The 17445-nt window shown below is 39.6% G+C and overlaps 1 pseudogene; it reads right to left on the bottom strand.

Annotated features, from left to right (window-relative positions):
* Positions 1–1078: 1078 nt before the first annotated feature.
* On the bottom strand, positions 1079–1803 carry LOC110214122 (ethanolamine kinase 2 pseudogene; annotated as a pseudogene).
* Between the last annotated feature and the right edge of the window lie 15642 nt (positions 1804–17445).

Raw genomic sequence — 17445 nt, 5'->3', positions numbered from 1 at the left:
GGCTCTCCTGGGGCCTCTACTTCTTGGGACATGTTCCCTCTCTCCCTGCTGCCCAAGACTGGCACTCAGAGTAAGAGGGTCCTCAAGTTCAGGTCCAGTGTATGCAAGAGAAATATAAAACTAGGTAGGCATCTTGAGAGGGGGGAGCTGGGGATGGGAGGATCAAGGTCAGTGAGACACACTGACCTAGGCTTTAGCTAACAGCACTCCATAATTCCCCCAGGCAATCCCAAGTGTGATGACAGTTTGGGAGTGAGATATATAAGAGCCTTCTCAAGACAGCAGGAGCTGACCAAGGGATAGAGAACATAGACCCCAGGACCTGAGTGGGGAATAGGAAAACCAGGTTGAGGTGAGGTGAGATTAGGAGCCAGTACCTGGGTTTGGAGAAAATGAGAGTAGAGGTGGTGCCAAGGAATCCAACAAAGCTGCTGATAGGGGGGAGCCGTTTCCAACCTGGGATCCCCTCATCCAAGACATGTACACCCATACACATGGTGTGTTGGGATGTGGCTAGTTGCAGGAAAGGAGTTTATCACTTTCTTCTTGGGAAAAATAGGGAAGTGGTGGGGAGGGTAGTTAGAGAATCTTTGGGCATTGTAGAGGGTGGTGGAAAGAAGCCCTTTCTACACTCTATCCAAGATAAGCACGGTCCAACATATAAATAAGGCACCCCTGATGGCAAAGAGGGATGAGGGTAGGGTAATGTTTGGAGGGTTTCTGGGGTTCCCACTGGTTCCCACTGGTTGTCTTGGTCCTTGTCCTAGAAGGTCAATCATCCCTGGTGCTCTACAGGCATTCTCCTCCCCCCGCAAAGTTTGGGAAAGGGAAGGTGAAGGGGAAGGGTACCCTGAGCTGGTCCCATCAGCCCCAGAGGCTGAAACCACAGAGGAGGGAGTGAGGTTTACAGTGGCTTTAATTTGGGTCTGGCAGCACAGGGCATGGGCTTCTCCACTGTTCCACTGGAAAGATCCCACCTGCATTTATCTCTTGCTTTGGCCATTTAAGCATGGACTCCAAAGCGAGCAAGGGCTCTGAGGAGAGCAGATCAGACTGGGTGGACAGAGCAAGAGGCCGGTCACTTTGGCATCTCCAAGGACAACACCTGAGGCTTCACTTTGAAGTATTTGTTGAATCTGATCACCATATATCTAAAGAAGTCAAAGTCAATGGTAGAGAACTGGTTCTGGATGACGGCCCAGAATGCCCAGAAGAAGTGAGAGGCCAGAGCAAGCTTATTAACTTGTACGTAGAGCTTCTCCCCCTTCCTGGGGGTCATAGCTGTCCTGCCCCAATCATCTTTGCAGAGCTGCTTGTGGGCTTGCAGGTAGTAAGTCAGCCAATGAAGTTGACTCTCCCAGCTGGGTAGAGGCTATAGTCTACTTCATTCACACCTACAAACTCACTGAAGTGCTTGCCATCATCAAAGGCTTGGTAGTTGTACCCAGCATATTCAAAGTCTATGAATCTGGCATGACCTTTCTTTTCAATATAGATGACGTTCTTGCAAAGCAGGTCATTATGGCATAATACTAGGGGAGAATCCAGCTGTGAAAAGATCTCCTTCAACCAGTCCATTTCCTGCTTGAGGACCTCCACACTGGGCATGTTCTGGGAAAGGCTGGAGTTGAAAAAATCCTTGACAATAGTGAAATAACTGCACATTTTGGGCCACAGGCCATGTTTGGACAGATAGCCATTGGCATGGATGGCATGGACTTTTCCCATTTCCCAGGCAATAAACCTGAAGAGCCAGGGTTCAAGCATATGCTTGGGCCCAAAAGCCATGCTGGGAGAAACTCATAGCACAAGCCATTTTGGAAGGTACAATAGAGTTTGAGTGCACAGCCAGACCTCATTCTCTTGGTCCACTTAAGCCTTGATAGGTTAAGCGACTCTTCCAAATCTATGTAGATATTAAGTGGTAGACTGAAATTTGAACGCAGGTTTTCTGACTGCCGGGCTTGCAGTCTTTCCATTGTACAAAGGTATATATCATAACGGGCAGCTTGGTGGTGTCATGGATAGAGCCCTGGGTCTGGAGTCAGAAACACTTGAACTCAAATCTAGCCTCAGGCACTTATAAGCTTTGTGACTCTGACACATCATTTAATCTTCATCTACCTCAGTTTCCCCATCTGACAAAGGGGAATAATAATAGCATCTACCTCTGATTTTTGAAGAAAGCATTTAGCACAGATCCTAGCACATAGTAGGAGCCATATAAACGTTGTCTACTGTTGTTGTTGCCATTGCTATTATTAATGAGTTGATAGATGGTACAAAAACTGAATGGTCTTTAGCAGTGTCTTCTCCCACTTCCATCATTCCTGTAATGGTCACTGCAGATGCAGAAGGGGGCCACATAAGACTAAGGTTTGCTTTGCTTCAGGGGCTGCCATGACCAAAGAATTCACCACCAAGGGGCTAGTCTAGTGATGATGAGTTGATTTATGATTACGTAGACTGGTCCTCAGAGAGGGGACTTGCTATACTACTAGGCCACACCTAAAGGCCTACCAGAAAGAAGGAGCACAACTACAAAGTGTAATTACAAAAGATAAAGGGTTAATGGACACAAATTTCAGGGAGTGGAGTCCTTGGTGAACTCCAAGGCACCTACTAAGTGCTTAAAAGCTTGTTGCCTGACTGAATGGTGGGAGAGCATTAACATCTGTGGGCATCAGAAAAGGCATTGGGTAGAGGAACCTGAACTGATTCTTAAAGAAAACTTGGGATCTTATGATGCAGAGATGAGAAGGGAGAATATTCTGAGGTTGGGGGATAGGCAGAAATTGTTAGTAACCTCCATCACAAGTACTCCCCTGTCTCTGAACCTCCATGAGCTCAACTTTGTATTGGAGATATTGGTCTCCCCATCATAGTTAGACTCTTAAGAGACTCTCAGATGACTGGGGCTCTTTCTAATTCTTCTTTTTTCCCCAGGTCCTTCACCATTTGCCCACTTTCCTGTGAGTATTTGAAACTTGGATATCTGAGATCTAGTTTATGTCCACCCTCCCTACAAAAGTGTTCTTCCTGAGCCACCATATCTTCTCATCTTATGAGATGCTTGTCTAAGACTTCCCATAAATTCTCGGTAAAAGTTGACCCCTATATGGGGGGGGGGAGAGGGAGAGGGAGGCTTCCTCTAGATTTCTTAACATAGACTGGATAAAAATGGAAGATGCATGTTATCTTTGTTTTCTATGTGACTTCCTCACCCTCTTTTGTGGTAATATATCTCTCTGACATCCTCTTTCTGAGCCTCAACACATATTTTGAATTGAATGTAAAAAGAGGCAGCCTGGAGTAATGCAAAGAAGTCTGGGCTTGGGATCAGAAGACTTAGCCCTGCTGTGTCTGTAGATTTAGCTAGTCACTTGCCTACTCTGAGCATCACTTTTTTCTTCTGTAAAAAGAGAGGGTCAGAATATATGATCTCATAGATTCCTCTTAGATATTTAAAGCCTATTATCCAGTTAATGAACTACCCCATTTTTACTTCCATTAATTAACTTTATGATTTCCCAGAATAAAGTTTCCTTCCTTAGCTATCACTACCCCATGTGTTGTTTTCTCCATTAGAATATAAGTTATGTGAGGGCAGTCTTCTCTTGTATTATTATTTCTTGTACTTCGCATAATCTTTGGCAAGAAGTAAGTGAATATACTAGATACTTTAAATTCTTTCAGTCATGCATTCATTAATTTGTATTAATATATACCGTTTCATATGTTGTGCAGACACTTGGTAGTTCTGTGAACTCAGACAAGTTGACCAACCTCTCTGAAACTCAGTTTTCTCATGGGTAAAATAGCACCTATTTCATTAAAGTTATCATGAGGATCAAATGAGATTAATGTATGCTTTGAAAAAGTCTTTTGTAAAAATTAAGCAACTATATAAAAATGTTAGCTATTGTTATGGCAATGATGATATCAGTAAAGGCATCTAGGTGGGGAAGTGGATGGAGCACTAGGCTGGGAGTCAGGAAGACTCATCTTCCTGAGTTCAACTCTGTCCTCAGACACTTACTAGCTGTGTGGCCCTGGGCAAGTCCTTTAGCCTTGTTTACCTCAGTTTCCTCATCTGTAAAATGGCAAACTGCTCTAGTATCTTTGGCAAGAAAACTCCAAATGGGGTCACAAAGAGTAGGCCATGACTGAAAAATGACTGAACAATAACAGTGTAGTTAAATTATCATGAGTAGAAACTCTGTTGCTTAGCCACAGACTAACACCCAGCCCTAATTGTATACTGGGCCTTTTTCTTGGTCCCAGATTGAGACTTAGCACTAGAAAGAAAATATGCAAAAAACTGTATACAAACAAGACATATATGGAATAAATTGGAGAAAATCAACATAGAAAAGGGCTAGTATTAGAATTTTCCACACCATTTACTTCACTGGCCAAAACTGGGGTTGGGGATGACATTTAGGGATCAGGGGGTGGAGAAGGAGATAGGAGATGAGTTTGCTTCTTCATTACAACTGGATTCTGGTTCCAGAGAGTGAGCCTGCCCAATCAGAGGTCAGCCATAAAGTAATCATTGTGGTATTTGTTCTTGTGGATAATAGCCACAGAATAAACCCTAAACTTAAGTCTCCACCTCAGGTCTAATCTGAACCACAGTCCCGATTCTAAGCATATCTTGGGCACAGATAACTGAGATTCAGAGATAGATTTTACATACCAGACACAGATTGTTCTTAATTTTGCCTTCCAAGTTACTCTTAGATACCATCAAAGGAAGACAAAAAGATATATCTGGGAAGGGGCCTTACTGGGACATAATCCAGTAGACTTGGTAGTGCTATATCTATCCCCGATGGTCTCCATAGAGTTACACGTGGAATATCTGGCATACTACTGAATCTCATTCATCTGGTGGTTGAGTTCCCTAAAAAGGTTCTGAAGTGTATCTGATCTGTATATAGTGCACAAGTTGCAAAAGTTTTGGCATCAGAAGACCTGGTACAAAAATCCCTCCTCTGTTACTTATTATCAACATGACCTTGAAAGGTCTGAGCTTCAGTCTCCTCATCTATTTAAGGAAGAGGAGGAGGAGGAGGAGGAGGAGGAAGAAGAAGAAGAAGAAGAAGAAGAAGAAGAAGAAGAAGGAAGAGGAAGAAGAAGAAGAAAAAGAACAAGAAGAACAAGAAGAACAAGAAGAAGAGGAAGAGGAAGAAGAAGAAGAAGAAGAAGAAGAAGAAGAAGAAGAAGAACAAGAAGAACAAGAAGAAGAAGAAGAAGAAGCAGCTAATAATAATATGCCTGCATTTTTACTTCACAGGGTTGTTCTGAGAAAAGCCTTCTATCAATTGAAAGCAGGATGGAATTGTGAGCTATTTTTATTGATATTATTCTCCCTCCTCCCTGACGATCTTCTTGCCATTTGCCTTACCATTGGTGCTAGAGGCCATGCTCTAGAAATTTTAACCTTCTCAGCTCTGGAACTCCAACCCTAGGAACCCACTTGTCCACAGTCATATTCATCAGAATCTAATTCACATCCTACTAAGTCCCAATGATACCGATGAGGGTTGGAGTCATCTCCATAATTCAAGATCTATAATCCGTGCTGTTTATCACCTACATTTTATGGATATGTGTACAGATGTCTGAAGCTACGTGATTGATGGGTTGTACTCTTCTTGAATATTACCTGTTTCCAAAGTTTATGAAGTAGAAAAACTCTGTGAAAAACTTAACAATCTCCTCCAAACTAAGTACATCTCTTTGTCTTCTTTGTTTTTAACCTGAATTCCTGCTTCCATTTTTTTTTTAAATTCCTGGAACACTTTATTTTCCCTAATAAGTAGGAGAGTGAAGAGGCTTCCTCAAACCCCATTTACCTGCTCTTCTAAGAGGAAACCAGCTTTTGTTTTGAGCATAGATAAGAGTAATTGTGCCCATGGAAGAAAAATAAACCATACACTCTGAAAGTTGTAGCAAAATCCCTCCCTCCTAGTATATTTACTGGAGATTCTCAGTCCTCAGTCCTTGCCTATTGTTTCTGTTAACAGGATTTGTGGCCAATCTGCACAATAACCTGTTGAAAGAAATTGCCTTTTGGCCATATTTATTTGTTTCCCTGTCTCAGTACCAAGTGCTCTTGAAGGAAGCATTTATTAAGTACTCACTATGCTCCATGTACAGGACTAGGCCTTGGTGTTCCATAACACTTTACTTAACATCTGGTAGGTTACTGCTCTCACTTTTCTCAGGAGAGCCAAGACTCCTGGGTAGACCCTCTGCTGTTCAGTGTTTATCTCTGGACAAAGACGATATACCAGAGCACCTGTCTGGATTGGACTAGTCACAAAGGGAAGCAAACAATGCTGAAATTAAGTTCCATTTAGCTAACTGCATGTGTGGAAGAGTATCTCTGAGACTTCTCTTCTTCAGTCTCAAGAAACAATGAAGAAGAGACAAAACATAATTGCATTATTACTCTTACAGGCATCATAGTGTAGTTTAAAGAAGCCTCCTGGTGACCTGTATTGCTAACCCCAAATCTTCTAAGATGACCTAGTATGCTCCATTTATTTTAATGATAGGAGAAATCAATCATTTATCAAGTGCCTACTGAATACCAAACAATGTGCTAAGAGCTTTATAGATATTATCTCATTTGATAAGATACTAAGCATTCCAGGCTCCTAAAGGCAATCCCCATATGCCATGGTTTCCAGTCTTTTTTTTTAAATTTATGGAATAAAAGAAGCATTTCTATTACATAGTACAATAAAAAAGATGATTGCACATGAAACTGCAAATCTACTATGTATAACTTGCTATTCCTTTCAAATATGCAACAAAATTATCATGTAAATTTCATTTTTTTTCTCTTTAATTCTTCCCTACACCAGGGAAGGGAACTACCATCAGAGACAAATACATATATACATATATACACACACATGCATACATATAGAGATATACATACATACACATATAAATATATGTATATGTGCATATATGTATATAACATGTAAAATTATTTTTATTTATTATTAAATTACAGGCTTTTACTCATTCTGGGCATTCTTCTGGGCTTCTGAAAAGTCCTTGATAAAATGCAGCCCCCAAAATGGAACACAGCACTCCAGACACAATCTGAGCAAGATAGCACTGCAGGACAACGGCCACCCTTGTTGTAGACCATAGGCTTCCATTACTTTAGCCAAAGACCACACTTAACTCTTTTGGTGGCAGCATCATTCTGTTAACCTAAGTTGAGCTTGTGGTCCACTAACACCTCCAGATTTTTTAAAAAATACAACCTCTTACATAACCACATATGCCCTGCCCTGAACTTGTATAGTTAAATTGGTTTTGATCCAAGGAAAGGAATTTGACATTATCCCTGTTATGGTTAATATCTGATTTGGCCCAATGTTCTGTTACATCTGAACACATTGTTTGTCAATCCTTACTCCGTCAGCCAATATGCTGGCTCTTCCTCCCACTTTGGTATCATCTGCACTGTTGAACAGCATGCCATCTACATCTTTACCCAAGACACTGATAAAAACGTGAACAGCAAAGGACTGAAGGTCTCTACGTAGTTGAGTGAATCAGAGGTTTAAGGAGAAGGAGAATGCTGATTTACTGTTGTATAATCATTTCCAGTCATTCCCCATTCTGTATGACCCCATTTGTGGTTTTCTTGGGACGGACACTGGAGTGGTTTGCCATTTCCTTCTCCAGCTCATTTTACCCATGAAGAAACTGAGGCAAACGGGCTTGAAGGACTTGCCCAGGGTCACACAGCCACTAAGTGTCTGAAGCCAGATTTGAATTCAGGGAGATTAGTCTTTCTGACTCCAGATCTGGCATTCTATCCAATGTGCCACCTAGCTGCGCTGATACATGTGTATTAAGAAGAATGTAATAGAAAGAGAATTGTAGTGAGAGTCACAGAAGCTGGATGCAAATATCAGCTCTGCCAGCTACAAACTGTGGAATGTTAGGCAAGTGACTTCGCTTCATCTGTGGTTCCTCACCTGTGAAAGGAGAGAGTTGCACTAGATAAATTCTACCATTCCTTCTAGCTCTAAAAAAGAACAAGTTTAGGCAGACAAGTAGCACAATGGTTAAAATTCTGGACCTGGAGTCAGGAAGATCTGAGTTCAAATCTAGAACCAGATACTTAAGGAATGGAAGCCACTGGCATAAACTATTCTGTCCCTGGTGATCTTACTACTCTTGTGTGTGACTCTGGGCAAACCCTTTAACCTTAATGTGCCTCAGTTTTTTGATTGATTAACCCTTAAGGATCATCCAGTCTACTTCTCTCATACTACAGATGAAGAAATGGAGCTGTAGAGAGGTGATGTAATTCACGTAAGGTCACAGAGGCAGTCACTGTGAGCGCCAGGGTTTGAACCTTGTTGTTCTGATGCCATATCTAGTACTCTTTTCACTGTGCCATGCCACTTCCCTTAATGTAAGGTCCTAACAGTTAGAACTATCCAAAAGGGCAATGGACTTCCTTAAGAAGAAGTGAGTTCCCCAACACTGGGAAGTTTCAAGCAGAAGGCAGATGATCATGCACCAGGAGCATTGCAGAAAGAATCCCTACTTAGTTGGGGTTGGACAGATCCTTTCTGGGGTCTCTTGCATCTCTAAGAGGCTGTGAATGTTGTTATCCTATAGGATGGTGATGGTGATAGCATTTATATAGCCCTTCAAGGTTGGCAAAATGCTTTACAACTATTATCTCATTTGTAGGTTTTATTATTAACCCCATTTTACAGATGAGTAAACTAAGGCAGATTAAGGTTAAGGGACTTGCCTACAGTCACAGAGCTAGTAAGTGTCTGAGGCTGGATTCACACTCAGATCTTCCTGATTCCAGGTCCAGTGCTGCACTGAGGCTGATTGAAGAAAGGCTGGCAGGGATGAGGAATCTATAGCCTCAAGGCCACATGTGGCCCTCTAGGTCCTCAAATGCAGCCCTTTCCCTGAATCCAAACTTCACAGAACAAATAAGATTTGTTCTCTAAAACTTGGACTCAGTCGAAAGGCCACACCCAAGGACCTAGAAGGTCACATGTGGCCTCAAGAATGCAGTTGAATAAGAAAGAATCTGGTTAGGAGGCTACTAAAATATTCTGTGTGAAAGGTGATGAGGACCAGGACTAGGCTTGGACCATGGAAGTGGAAAGATGCCAGAGACATCATGGAGAAAGCTTAGAAACGACTTGGCAAACATGTGGATGTGAATGAGCAAGGAAAGTAAGGATGAGAGGTGAGTAGAGGACTTCCTTTCAAACATCCTCTTTGGAGTGGTGCATGGAAATCGATGGTTACTCTGTATTTGGCCATACAAGGGGTGTCCTTTTCCATCATGGGGGCTTCTGCAAAGCTTGATGTTGGCCCATTTCCATACAAGTTGTATACAGAGCAAGGCTTGAGGTATTAAAACCAGTCATCCCAATGTGAGCCTCCTCTGGCTGCCTCTCTGCCTCAAGAACTCAATAACGGTGACAGCCCCACATTGCCAAAGATATACAGCTTGTTCTCGGAAGTCAGCTGAAATATTGTTTAGGCCCTGGAGTAGGGGAATGGAAAATGATCCTTTTAATGTCATTTTTATTGTGTGATGTCAACTCCGTATTTCAATATTACATGAAACAGAAGGAGGTTTTTATGCTTTAGCTAATAAGGAGAGCCTAATGCTTGAAGTGTCATTAATTCTGGATTCCTGACACATCCGTCTTTCAGGTAAACAGTGGCTCCACTAAATAGCATTTTGGAGGATTGGTGATGCCAGACAGGGAGCTTGATCACACGGAGATTGGCAGGTTCTGACTGGGGAGGAGGGGGCCCTAAGTATTTGCTTGTGAATATTCCATTGAATTCAATTCTACAAACATTTATTAACCACTTAGTTTATATAGTACTATAGGAAAAACAAAAGTTTGGATAAGACTCAATTCCTGTCTTCACATAGCTCACAGTCTAGTCAAAGGACAAGGGATAACACACATACACACAACACACACAAGTGTGTGCGTATGTGTGTATGTATATATATATGCATATATATATACACATATGTGTGTATGTATATATATATGCATATATATATATACACATATGTGTGTATGTACATAATATATCTATCTATCTATCTATCTATCTATCTATCTATCTATATATATATATATATCACAGAGAACTATACTACACAGTATTAGATGATGAGTGCATTAGAAAGGCTCAAAAGAAACTACTATACAAAGTTTGAGGGGGAAAGCCATACTTAGGGCCAGAGCCATAATTTGGCTGGGGTAACCATGGTTTTATTCTGGCACCAATATATATATATACATATATTTTTGGAGAGGGGATGGAGGAAGGGAGTGACACTCTTTTCCTAAAGAATGATAAAAGCCAGGGACCACTATCCCTCTGTATTGTCATCCTGTATTGGCCCACACACCTAGAGAGGTTGTCAGGGAACACGGGTTCTGGGAGAAAGCAAGGACACAAGGGAATGGGCCTGTGCAATGGAAAAAGAAATTAATTTGGAGTTAGAAGACTTGAGTTCAAATCCTGACTTTAGCTCCCACTACCCAGGTGATCCTAGACAAGTCATTTAACTTATCTGGATCTCACTTGACTTATAAAATGAGGGAGCTAGACAAGATGACCTCTAAGGATCTTTCTGACTCCTGACTTTACGGTCTTAATGGACAAACTGCTTCACCTCCCAGGACCACCTGCAGTGTTCCTCATTGAATTTGACCTTTGCACCAGAATTTCTAATTATGTCTCTGCCTAGAGATTATGTAGCTTATCATTGTGTCTATAATTGCACCATTAGACCTTCTTTCTTTTGAATGAAACATTGACCTCCCCAGGCTTGTCAGTTTCAACAAATATTCATGAGGGGCCTACTATGGTCAGTGCCATTCAATAAAGGCATTCTCCAGGCTTTATGATTCTGTGACTTTTTTTTGTTTTTTTGCTTTTTGATGAGGCAGTCAGGCTTAAGTGACTTGCCCAGGGTCACACAGCTAGTAAATGTCAAAGTGTCAAGTATCTGAGGCTGGATTTGAACTCAGGTCCTCCTGACTTTAAGGCAGGAGCTCTACTCACTGCGCCACTTAGCTGGCCTCTGATTCTGTGACATTTTGAACTATTTTTTATTCTCCAAAGAAAGGAAATCTGTTGCTCAGAGAAGGGAGGATAATTGGGTTAAGGTCACACAGCTAATTCCTGGCAGAGACATAACTAGTTATAATTGTGAAAAGCTAAGCAAAACAAATGACCACATTGGCCATGTCTAACAATATATCCTTTATTCCACATCTGTCTTCCACCAAATGAATGAACAAGAATTCTTTGATCATCTAGCCTTTTGCTAAAGACCTCTAATGGGGAGTAACCCACTATCTCCCAAGGCAACCCATTCCACTTTTGAATAGCACACTTCTTGGGGAAATTTTCCATACCCCAAACCTAAACATGCCATTTTATAATGTCTGCTCATTGTTCCTAGCTCTTCCTTCTGGGATCATGCAGAATAAGTATACTTCATAAGTAAATATGCCATCTATGCTTTTATCCACGCCACTTACCCCCATGGGAAAACTTTCAATTTGATGACAATTCATTAGCTGTGTGTGATGCTGGGCAAGTCACTTAACCTCTGCTTTCCTCATTTTTTTTCTAACTGTAAAGTAGAGATAAAATTAGCAACTACCTCCTAAGGTTGTTGTAAAGATGATATTGGTAAAGTGCTTAGCACAGTTCCTGGCATATAGTAAGCGCTTTAAAAATGTTCATTTCTTTTTTTTTCTTCCTTCCTTTTTTATTCCTTAAGTTCAATAATTCCAACAGTTCCAAATCCATAAAATCATACAATTATCCTGCCCATATCTCTCCATCTTTTCTATAAGAATAGTATGATATAATTCATCAAATGCTTTTCTAAAAGCCAGGTAAACTAGCTGTAGTATTTCACTATTATATTAGTAGCCATCTCAAAAAAGGAAATGAGATTAGTCTGGCATGACCTGTTCTTGCTGAAGTCATGCTGTCTCTGGGATAATCACTTCCCTGATTAGATTTAAGCTAACAATTTGTTTAATAGAACAGTCTAAAATTCAATGTTCATGGCTAGGTTGTGTCAATATAGTAAAAATAATGGTACATTTCAAATTGTTCTACCATTCAAATGATTAAAGGAATACTTTTTTTTATAAAATAACAAAAATAATAATGTACTTTTGGGTGGATAAAGGATCAAGAATATCAAGTAATATTATGGAAAAAGTAGGAATGCGGAAAATCTAAAATGACCAGATATCAAATGACCAGATATACCATGAGGCAGCAATTATCAAAAACTATCTGTACTGGGTAATGATTAAAAAATAGATCCACGGAATAAATTAGATAAACAAAACCTAGGGACAAATGTGTAAAGTAGTTTAGTTTTCAATTAACCCAAGAATACTAATTATTGGGGTAGGGATGAATTTCATACAGACTTCTAGAAAACTGAAAAGCAATCTTTTGAAAAAAAATTAGGTTTAGACCAAAGTTTTATGCGTCATACCAAAATGATTTACAAATGAATAAATTTTCTAAATATAGACAGTCATTTTGATATTTGGATTCTTGATAGGTCAATGATCTCATTGATGTGAGTAGTCTTTCCTGTGGTGCAGATTACAACCCATACACATTTTCTTTTCCTGTGCATTTCTTATCCATGTATTCCCATAAATTATTTAAAAGAGTTTACTCAATGTGTTTGAAGCCTTCTCCTAGATGCTTTGCTTTTGAATGGATGTCAATGGGACATGTGTTAACCACTTACTCTCTATACTCACCTTCTTTACCTGTTATAAATCTCTTCAATGACATCACATATACCGATTAGCTAGCACAATTCTTCATCAGCAACATCACAATATTCAGTTGGAGGGGACTTCAGGGGCGCCCAGTTCAATCTATACTCTTTTTTTCTCTTTTTATTATTTATTTTTAACATTCTTCTCTTTTTAAATTTTGAGTTCCAGATTTTCTCCCTCTCTCTCACCTCTCCCCCACTCACAGAGGAAGCAAAAAATATGTCCATATTATGCATGTGAAATCATGTGAAATATATTTCCATATTAGCCATATCAAAAAAAAAAAGAAAAAGAAAAGAAAAAAGGAAGAAAGAAATTTATACTTCAATTTGCAACCAGAGTTTATCAGTTCTCTTTCTGGGGGTGGAAAGCATTTTTTCATCATGAGTCCTTCGGAATTGTCTTGGATCATTGTGTCGATCAGAATAGCCAAGTCTTTCAGAGTTATCATCATTACAACATTGCTGTTACTGTGCACCATAATCTCCCAGATCTTCTAAGTTCACTTTGTATCAATTCATATAGGTCTTGCCATGTTTGTTTATTTGTTTGTTTTTCTGAAACTTCTCCCCTGTAATTTCTTATAGCACAATAGCATTCCATCACAATCATGTGCCACAACTTGTTTAGCCTTTTCCTAATTGATGAGCTTTCCCTCAATTTCGAATTCTTTGCCACCACAAAAAGAGCTGTTATAAATATTTTTGTACATATGGGTCCTTTTCCTTTTTCTTTGATTTCTTTGAGGATACAGACCTAGTAGTTGTATTGATGAATTGAAGGGATCCCAGTTTTGTAACCCTTTGGGCATAGTTCCAGGTTGTTCCCCAGAATGTTTGGGCTGGTTGACTACTCCACCAACAGTTCCTTAATGTACCTATTTTCCCTCATCCTCTTCAGCATTTGTCATTTCTGATAGATGTGAGATGGTACATCAGAGTTGTTTTTATTTTGCCTTTCTAGAATCAATAGTTATTTATAACATTTTTGTATGACTACAGATAGTTTTGATTTTTATGAAAACTGACTGTTCATATTCTTCAACCATTTATCAATTGGGGAATGCCTCTTATTTTTATGAATTTGATTAAATTCTCTCTATATTTGATAAATGAGGCCATTACCAGAGAAACATGCTGTAAAATTTTGTGTTATTACTTTGCCTATGGTAACTTTTAGCAAAGCGTAATTTCTCTGATTATCTCTTTTAATTAGGTCTATTTTTGCTTTTGTTTTGTCTGAGATCATGATTTCACCCCTGCCCTCTTCACTTCTGCTAAGGCCTAAGAGACTCTACTTTAGCCTTTCATTTCAACTCTTTGCGTGTCTTTCTGTCCTAAGCATGTCTCTTGTACGAAACACTTAGTTGGATTCTGGTTTCCAATCCATTCCACTGTCTGATTCTGTTCTGTGGGTTAGCTCATGCCATTCATATTCATACTTAAGATCACTATCTGTGCATTTCCCTCCATCCCATTTTCCTCTGTTTATCCTACACTCTCTCTTTTTATCCTCTCCCTCCTCCAAAGTCTGTCTTGCTTCCAAACGCTGCCTCCTCAAATTGTGTTCTCCCTTATCACCCCTTTCCCCATATCTCTCATCCTTTTTTTCCTCCTATGTATATGTATATTTATACACACATGTAGATGTGTATATATATGTGTGTGTGTGTGTATATGTGTTGTGTGTGTGTGTGTGTGTGTGTGTGTGTATATATATATATATATATATATATATGTATTTTTTTCTTTTAACCAATTCTGATGAGAGTGAGGTTCATGCATTGTCCAGCCCATTTCTCCTTCCAGTATAAAAGCTCTGCCTTGGATGCATTCTTTATGTGAGAAAATTTTCCCCATTCTACCGCTCCCTTCTCCTTTCCCTCAGTTCATCCCTGTTTCTCATCTCTACATTGTTTTTAGAGATCATCCCAAGTTAATTCAACTTACACCCATGTCCTCTGTCTATGCAGACTCCTTCTAACTGCACTAGTAACGATGAGGCTCTTAGGAGTATCATGTATCATTTTCCCATATAGGAATGTAAACTATTTAACTCCATTGAGTCCATTATGATTACTCTTTTATGTTTACCTATTTATGCCTCTCTTGAATCTTTTGTTTGAATATCTTTTTTTTTTTTCATTTAGCTCTGATCTTTTCATCAGGAGTGCTTGGAAGTCCTCTATTTTTCCCTGGTGGATTATATTCAGTTTTTCTGGGTAGGTGATTTTTGGTTGTAATTCTAGCTCCTTTGGCTTGCAGAATATTCTATCCTAAGCGTTCCACTCTCTAAACGTAAAAACTGGTACATCTTGTGTGATCCTGACTGTGGCTTCATATTTGCATTGTTTCTTTCTGGCTGCTTGTAATATTTTTTCTTGTCCTGGAAACTCTGGAATTTGGCTATAATATTCCTAGGAGTTTTCCTTTTGGGATCTCTTTCAGGAGGTGGATTCTTTCCTTTTCTATTTTATTTTCTGTATCTACAATATCAGGACAGTTTTACTCTATGATTTCTTGAAGCATGATATCTGGGCTCTTTTTTTAAAATCATGGCTTTTGGGTAACCCGATATTATCTCTCCTTAATCTATTTTTCAGGTCAGTTGCTTTTCCAGTGAGATAGTTCACATTTTCTTCTTTTTTTTTCCACTCTTTTGACTTTGTTTTATTATTTCTTGAAGTCTCATGGAGTTATTAGCTTTCATTTGCCCAATTCTAATTGTTAAGGAATTATGTTCTTCAGTAAATTTTTGTACCTCCTTTTCCATTTGGCCTATTCTGCTTTTTTTTTCTTTAGGCAATTGCGGTTAAGTGACTTGCCCAGGGTCACACAGCTAGGGGCCTATTCTACTTTTTAAAGAGTTCTTTTCTTCAGTGAGTTTTCATGCCACTTTTATTATTAGGCCAATTCAATTGTTTAAGGTGTTATTTTCTTTAATATTTTTTGTGCCTCTTTTACCAATTTGTTAATTTTCTTTTTATAATTTTGTTACAGCAGTCTCATTTGTTTTCCCAATTTTTTCTCTACCACTCTTATCTCTTTCTTTAACTCTCTTAGGAAGTCTTGCTGGCCTTGGGTCCAATTAACATTTTTCTTTAAGGCTTAAGCTATTTTCACATTGTTGTTTTCTTCTAAGTGTATGTCTTTGTCTTCCCTGCTACCGCAGCAGTTTTTATAGTCAGTTCTCTTTTTGTTTGCTCATTTCCCTAGCCTATTTCTTCACTTCGAAGTTTATGTTAAAGTTGGGCTTTGCTCATCTTGAGGTGGGGAGGCACTGTACCAAGCTTCAGGCTTTTTTGTGTTGCTGCTTTTAGAGATAATTCTGGGATTCTTCAATGCTTCCAAGGCAGTGTTATCCTGGGAGAGGTGTGGTAACTGCTCTCCTGGTCTTTGCTCTGGTCTTTACCCAGGAAGGGCCCCTGATCCCCTGCAGCCACCAGTACTGGCGGTCCTCTTGGCCCTGGAACCAGGGTTTTCACTCCCTAGTGAGAGATAATCACAAGCATTCCTCTCCACCCTGGAACTGTGAACCAGAACTGCTTATAGGCAATAGAATTGCTAATTAGTGCCCTCCACACCCAGTGTCTGCAAAGGGTCTGCCCCCAAGGCCTGCTTGGCTGCTGCTCTTGCCTGTGGCCGGCCACCCAAATTGTCTTATACTAGACAAATGGATTATTTTAAAGTTGCTTGAAGGCAAATGTTGGAAGAGTTCATCTGGGTCATGAATTGTACTTCCAATTGTGGTTATAATGTATCCAGTAAGTTGATTTATTGTAGCCTACTCATACCGACCATCCTCCTCATTAACTTTTGGGTCATCTGCAACTTTAGTTCTCTCAAGACTGTGTGGTATTTCATGACTGGCCATATAGCTAGGCCTTTGTTTCATGGAGTAATTCAATTACCAAAGGCAATCCTCACTAATCTCCTTCTCTTGTTATTCTGGGCCCAATTTATTTTTCAACCAGTCATTCTTCATCTACATTGCCTATCTGTTTTCCCTAGAGAGATAATTAGATGGTCTGTTTTGAGGGGCTATGGAGGTTCTGCAATGTTTTGGGACTAGATATAATCCAAAATTGGGAACATCTGGTAAACCTTATTATTCATCGGTTCTCCATTTGGACTCTACATTTGAAGTTCCTCCATGACAGCAGCAAAAACACCTTTTATAACCATGCTCTTCCCACCTTAACTTCTCAATTTATGCCACTATTCAGAAGAACATTGAGCAAAACTATTTCTATTGTTACTTTTTCAGGGGATTTCGAAAAAAAATTGAAATCTGATTAGGACAAAGCTTGTTGGTGAGAAATTTAATGCTACATTTTTTCCCTGCAAATTCAAACAGGTTTTTATTGTCATAGTTGTAGTTGTTAATAGTCAACAAACTATAAGAACATTGGAATCTTTTTTTTTTTGGCTAAGCAACGGGGTTAAGTGACTCGCCCAGGTTCACACAGCTAGTAAATGAAGAACGTTGGAATCTTGTATGCTCTTTATCTTTCAGTTAGTTATGGGACTGTAAAGTTGTGGTCCGCAACAGAGTTTCATTTGTA

Source organism: Phascolarctos cinereus, unplaced genomic scaffold, assembly GCF_003287225.1.
Source record: "Phascolarctos cinereus isolate Bilbo 61053 unplaced genomic scaffold, phaCin_HiC Scaffold_4;HRSCAF=312, whole genome shotgun sequence".
Classification (NCBI taxonomy): domain Eukaryota; kingdom Metazoa; phylum Chordata; class Mammalia; order Diprotodontia; family Phascolarctidae; genus Phascolarctos; species Phascolarctos cinereus.
Note: the sequence above shows the minus strand (reverse complement) of the source record. Positions and strands in the feature narration are given on the sequence as shown.